We start from the raw sequence: 5,712 nt of genomic DNA on the forward strand, positions 1-5,712 counted from the left end.
TATTTAGCTTGCTGTTGCTAGCTAATTTGTCCTATTTAGCTTGCTGTTGCTAGCTAATTTGTCCTATTTAGCTTGCTGTTGCTAGCTAATTTGTCTAGCAATAGTCAAAACAAAATATTTATTAAAGACAATTAGAAAGAAGGTTGGTACTTATTTATTTTGATCCAAAGAAACGAATGAGTGAGTCACTCAGTGTTATGCTGACAATTATACAGAGCCTTCGGAAAGTATTCAGACCCCTTGACTTTTTACAAATGGTTTTACCTTACAGCCTATTGATTAAATAAATAAAAAATCCTCAGCAATCTCCACACACTAACCCATAATAACAAAGTAAAACAGGTTTTAAGAAATGTTCGCAAATGTATTAAAAATAAAAAACAGAAATACCTTATTTACATAAGTATTCAGACCCTTTGCTATGAGACTAGAAATTGAGCTCAGGTGCATCCTGTTGTTTCCATTGATCATCCTTGAGATGTTTCTAMAACTTGAATGGAGTCCACCTGTGGTAAATTAAATTGATTGGACATGATTTGGAAAGGACCACACCTGTCTATATAAGGTCCCACAGTTTACAGTGCATGTCAGAGCAAAAACCAAGCCATGAGGTCAAAGGAATTGTCCGTAGAGCTCCGAGACAGGATTGTGTCGCGGTTCAGATCTGGGGAAGGGCACCAAAACATTTCTGCAGCATTGAAGGTCCCCAATAACACAGTGGCCTCCATCATTCTTAAATGGAAGAAGCAATCGGGGGAGAAGGGCCTTGGTCGGGGAGGTGACCGAGAACCCGATGGTCACTCTGACAGAGCTCTAGAGTGACTCTGTGGAGATGGGAGAACCTTCCAGAAGGACAACCATCTCTGCGGCACTCCACCAATCAGGCCTTTATGGTAGAGTGGCCAGACGGAAGCCACTCCTCAGTAAAAGGCACATAACAGCCCGCTTGGAGTTTGCCGAAAGACACCTAAAGAACTCTCAGACCATTAGAAACAAGATTCTCTGGTCTGATGAAACCAAGATTGAACTCTTTGGCCTGAAAGCCAAGATCTGGAGGAAACTTGGCACCATCGCTACAGTGAAGCATGGTGGTGGCAGCATCATGCTGTGGGTATGTTTTTCAGTGGCAGGGACTGGGAGGTGTTAGCGTTCGTTCCTTTAATCCTTGTCAATCATTGGCTCATTGGGTGAAATTAGCATTATGACAATATCTTTCATTAAATAATTCATAAACCTTTATTAATGTAATTGCAGACAGAAGTTGACAATCAGGAACACGCATGTTTCTGAGTAAGTTCTGCATCAAACAAAAGGTCTCAAGTTGTTTTATTAAACCCTCAGTCTAGCCTGGTGATGTCACTACCTACGTCATTACCTTTTTACTCCTGAGACCAAAACCGTGGCCTACCAAGCTATTTAAACAAGGCTTTTGGAGTTATCTAAAAGCTTAGCGGTGTCACGTCTTGACCATAGTTCTTATGTGTTTGCTTGTTTTAGTGTTGGTCAGGACGTGAGCTGGGTGGGCATTCTATGTTGTGTGTCTAGTTTGTCTGTTTCTGTGTTCGGCCTAATATGGTTCTCAATCAGAGGCAGCTGTCAATCGTTGTCCCTGATTGAGAATCATATATAGGTGGCTTGTTTTGTGTTGGGGATTTGTGGGTGGTTGTTTCCTGTCTCTGTGTTTTGTCTGCACCAGAAAGGACTGTATCGGTTTGCCACTTTTTGTTATTTTGTATTTGTAAGTGTTCTCTGTTTTATCGTTTATTAAACATGTTGAGCACTGGCTACGTTGCGTGTTGGTCCGATCCCTGCTACACCTCCTCTTCTCTTGAAGAGAGGGAAGGCTGCCGTTACAAGCGGTAAACGTCCACTCCCCAAAGTTGATTTATTGTGGAATGTTTGACTAGTCTCTTATCTCCTACACTCCCCTGCAGAGTTCTGTCTCAGTCACACATTCTCAGAGGGGCCTTTTTATAAGACATAGAGAACTAGAAAACAACAGCGGAACAATTCTAAACCTCTATAATGAATATATATATATTGTTAATCTATAGTCTAGGACCCTATAAATGTAAGGAGGGAGGGGTCTTATAACTCCTCCCCTTCTATTAATATAACATACGCATAATCAATTATTCTAATACATCAAACATTTGTACAGCCCCAATCATGACCCCTAGGTGAACTTCTAACCTAGACAGGATCGAGGGAAAGATAAACTAAGCAAAGTACAGAGAGATCCTTGATGAAAGCCTGATCGCTCAGGACCTCAGACTGGAGTGAAGGTTCACCTTCCAACAGGACAACAACCCTGAGCACACAGCCAAGACAATGCTGGAGTGGCCTCGGAACAAGTCTCTGAATGTCCTTGGCCCAGCCAGAGGCCGGACTTGAACCCGATCGAACATCTTTGGAGAGAACTGAAAATAGCTGTGAAGCAACGCTCCTCATCCAACCTGACAAAGCACGAGAGGAACTGCAGAGAAGAATGGAAGAAACTTCACAAATACAGGTGTGCCAAGCTTGTAGCGTCATACCCAAGAAGAGTCGAGGCTGTAATCGCTGCCCAAGGTGCTTCAACAAAGTACTGAGTAAAGGGTCTGAATACTTATGTTTCCGTTTTTAACTTTCATACATTTGCAAACAATTCTAAAAAACTGTTTTTTCTTTGTCATTATGGGGTATTGTGTGTAGATTGATGAGGAAAATAAACAACTTATTGAATTTTAGAATAACGCTGTAATATATATATATATATTTTTAAAGTCAAGGGGTCTTGCCAAATGCAATGAAAACACAAGTATAACACTTACTGTACAGACTGAAAACAGAAACTACAGTACAGACTGAAAACACAAGCATATACAGGGCAGACAGGAAACAAATATAACAAGTACAGTACAGACTGAAAACACATTAATATTCTGTATTGACTGAGAACACAAGCATAACACTAAATACTGAAAATACAAGCATAACACTAACAGTAAAGACTGAAAACACAAGCATTAAATGTACAGTACAGACTGAAAAACAAGCTAAATACATACAGTACAGACTGAAAACATGAGCAGTACAGACTGAAAACACAAGCATAACACTTACACAGTAGTTGTGGTCAGTGGTTTTGTGGTTATCTTCAGTAGTTGTGTGGTAGTGGTCAGTATTTTTGGTCAGTTTTTGTAGTTAGTAGTAGTCAGAAGTTTGGTCAGTAGTTGTGGTTGTTGTCAGTAGTTGTGTGGTTGTTGTCACTAGATGTTTGGTTGTGGTCAGTAGTTGTGTGGTTGTGGTCAGTAGTTGTGTGGTTGTTGTCAGTAGTTGTGTGGTTGTTGTCAGTAGTTGTGTGGTTGTGGTCAGTAGTTGTGGTTGTTGTCAGTGGTTGTGTGGTTGTGGTCAGTAGTTGTGGTTGTGGTCAGTAGTTGTGGTTGTTGTCAGTAGTTGTGGTTGTTGTCAGTAGGTGTTTGGTTGTTGTCAGTAGATTTTTGGTTGTTGTCAGTAGGTGTTTGGTTTTGTTTGTCATAGATTTTGGTGTTGTCAGTAGATTTTTTGGTTGTTGTCAGCTATGTTTTGTTCATGTGTGTGTTTTGTTATTTGCTTTCAGTAGGTTTGGTTGGTGTTTGTCAGTAATTGGATGTTTCGTGTTGTGGTGTTGTCAGTAAGGCTGTTGTGTCTGTAGTAGATTGGTTGCAGTAGTCTGTGGTCGTTGTGTTTGTTGTGTGCGAGTAGATTTTTGGGTTGTGTCAGGTAGGGTGGTTTGTTGTTCGGTCCAGTTAGGTGGTTTGGTCTGTTGTCGCCAGGTAGTGTGGCTTGTGTCAGTAGTTGTGGTTGTTTTCAGTGGTTGTGTGGGTTGTGGTCAGTAGTTGTGGTTGTTGTCAGTAGTTGTGTGTGGTTGTTGTCACTAGATGTTTGGTTGTTGTCAGTAGTTGTGGTTGTTTGTCAGTGGTTGTGTGGTTGTTGTCAGTAGGTGTTTGGTGTGGTCAGTAGTTGTGGTTGTTGTCAGTTAGTTGTGGTTGTGTATTGTGTTGTGTGGTTGTGGTCAGTAGTTTGTGGTTGGGTCAGTAGTTGTGGTTGTTTCAGTGGTTGTGTGGTTGTTCTCAGTAGTTGTGTGGTTGTTGTCACTAGATGTTTGGGTTGTTGTCAGTATGTTGTGGTTGTTCGTCAGTGTTGTGTGGTTGTTGTCAGTAATTGTTTTGGTTGTGGTCAGTTAGTGTGTGGTTGTGGTCAGTAGTTGTGGTTGTTGTCAGTAGGTGTGGTTGTTTCAGTGTGTGTGTGTTGTGGTCAGTAGTTGTGGTTGTTGTCAGTAGATTTTTGGTTGTTGTCAGTAGATTTTGTTGTTGTCAGTAGGTGTTTGGTTGTGGTCAGTAGGTGTTTGGTTGTGGGTCAGTAGTTTGTGGTTGTTTGTCAGTAGGTGTGGTTGTTTTCAGTGCGTTGTGTGGTTGTGTCAGTAGTTGTGGTTGTTGTCAGTAGTTGTGGTTGTTGTCAGTAGTTGTGTGGTTGTGGTCAGTAGTTGTGTGGTTGTTGTCAGTAGTTGTGGTTGTTGTCAGTAGTTGTGTGGTTGTGGTCAGTAGTTGTGGGTGGTTGTTGTCAGGTAGATTTTTTGGTTGTTGTCAGTAGATTCTGGTTGGTTTGTCAGTAGGTGTTTGGTTGTGGTCTAGTAGTTGTGGTTGTTGTCAGTAGTTGTGTGTTGTTTTCAGTGGTTGTGTGGTTGTTGTCAGTTTAGTTGTGGGTTTGGTTGTCCAGTAGTTGTGGTTGTTGTCGCTAGTTGTTGTGGGTTGTGGTCAGTAGTTTGGTGTGGTTGTGGTCAGTAATTGTGGTTGTTGTCAGTGGTGTGTGGTTGGTTTGTCAGTAGTGTGTGTTGTTGTCACTAGATGGTTTGGTTGTTGTCAGTAGTTGTGGTTGTTGTCAGTGGTTGTGTGGGTTGTGGTCAGTAGGTGTGGTTGTGGTCAGTAGTTTCGGTCAGTAGTTGTGTGGTTGTGTCAGTTGTTGTGGTTGTGTCAAGTGTGTGGGTATGTTGGTCAAGTGTGTGTGGTTGTGGTCAGTAGTTTGTGGTTGTTGTCAGTAGTTGTGGTTGTTTGCAGTAGTTGTGTGGTTGTGGTCAGTAGTTGTGTGGTTGTGGTCATAGTTGTGTTGTGTGTGTGTGTGGTTTGTAGTAGTTGTGTGGTTGTTGTCATAGAATGTGTTCAGTTTTGTGGTTTGTTTGTAGTTCTGTGGGTGTAGTGTGTTCCTGGTTGGGTCAGTAGTTTGCGGTCACAGTAGTTCTTGTGGTTGGTTGTCAGAGTTGTGTGTGGTTGTGGTCAGTAATTGTGTGGTTGTGGTCAGTAGTTGGTTTGGTTGTGGTCGGAGGTATTGTGGTTGTTGTGTCAGGTAGTTGTGTGGTGTGGTCGCAGTAGTTGTTTGGTTGTTGGTCCAGTAGTTGTGGTTGTTGTCCAGTGGTTGCTTGCGGTTGTGGTCAGTAGTTTGTGGTTTGTTGTCGAGTAGTTGTGGTCAGTGGCTGTTTTCAGTAGTTGTGGTGTTGTCTGGCTCCTCGTCGTTCGGTGGTGTTGCCTTAAGTGGTAGTAGTGTTGTTTGGTCAGCCAGTTGGATGGGTCAGTAGTTGTGTGCGGTTTTGGTCAGTAATTTGGGTGTGGCTTGTGGCATAATATTTAAGTTTGACTTTGTAACGAGTGCACGCAGCATGGTTGTTTTGGGAAACGGTGGGCACAGCGCGTTGGT

The sequence above is a fragment of the Salvelinus sp. IW2-2015 genome, unplaced genomic scaffold, assembly GCF_002910315.2.
Source record: "Salvelinus sp. IW2-2015 unplaced genomic scaffold, ASM291031v2 Un_scaffold2603, whole genome shotgun sequence".
Classification (NCBI taxonomy): Eukaryota; Metazoa; Chordata; class Actinopteri; order Salmoniformes; family Salmonidae; genus Salvelinus; species Salvelinus sp. IW2-2015.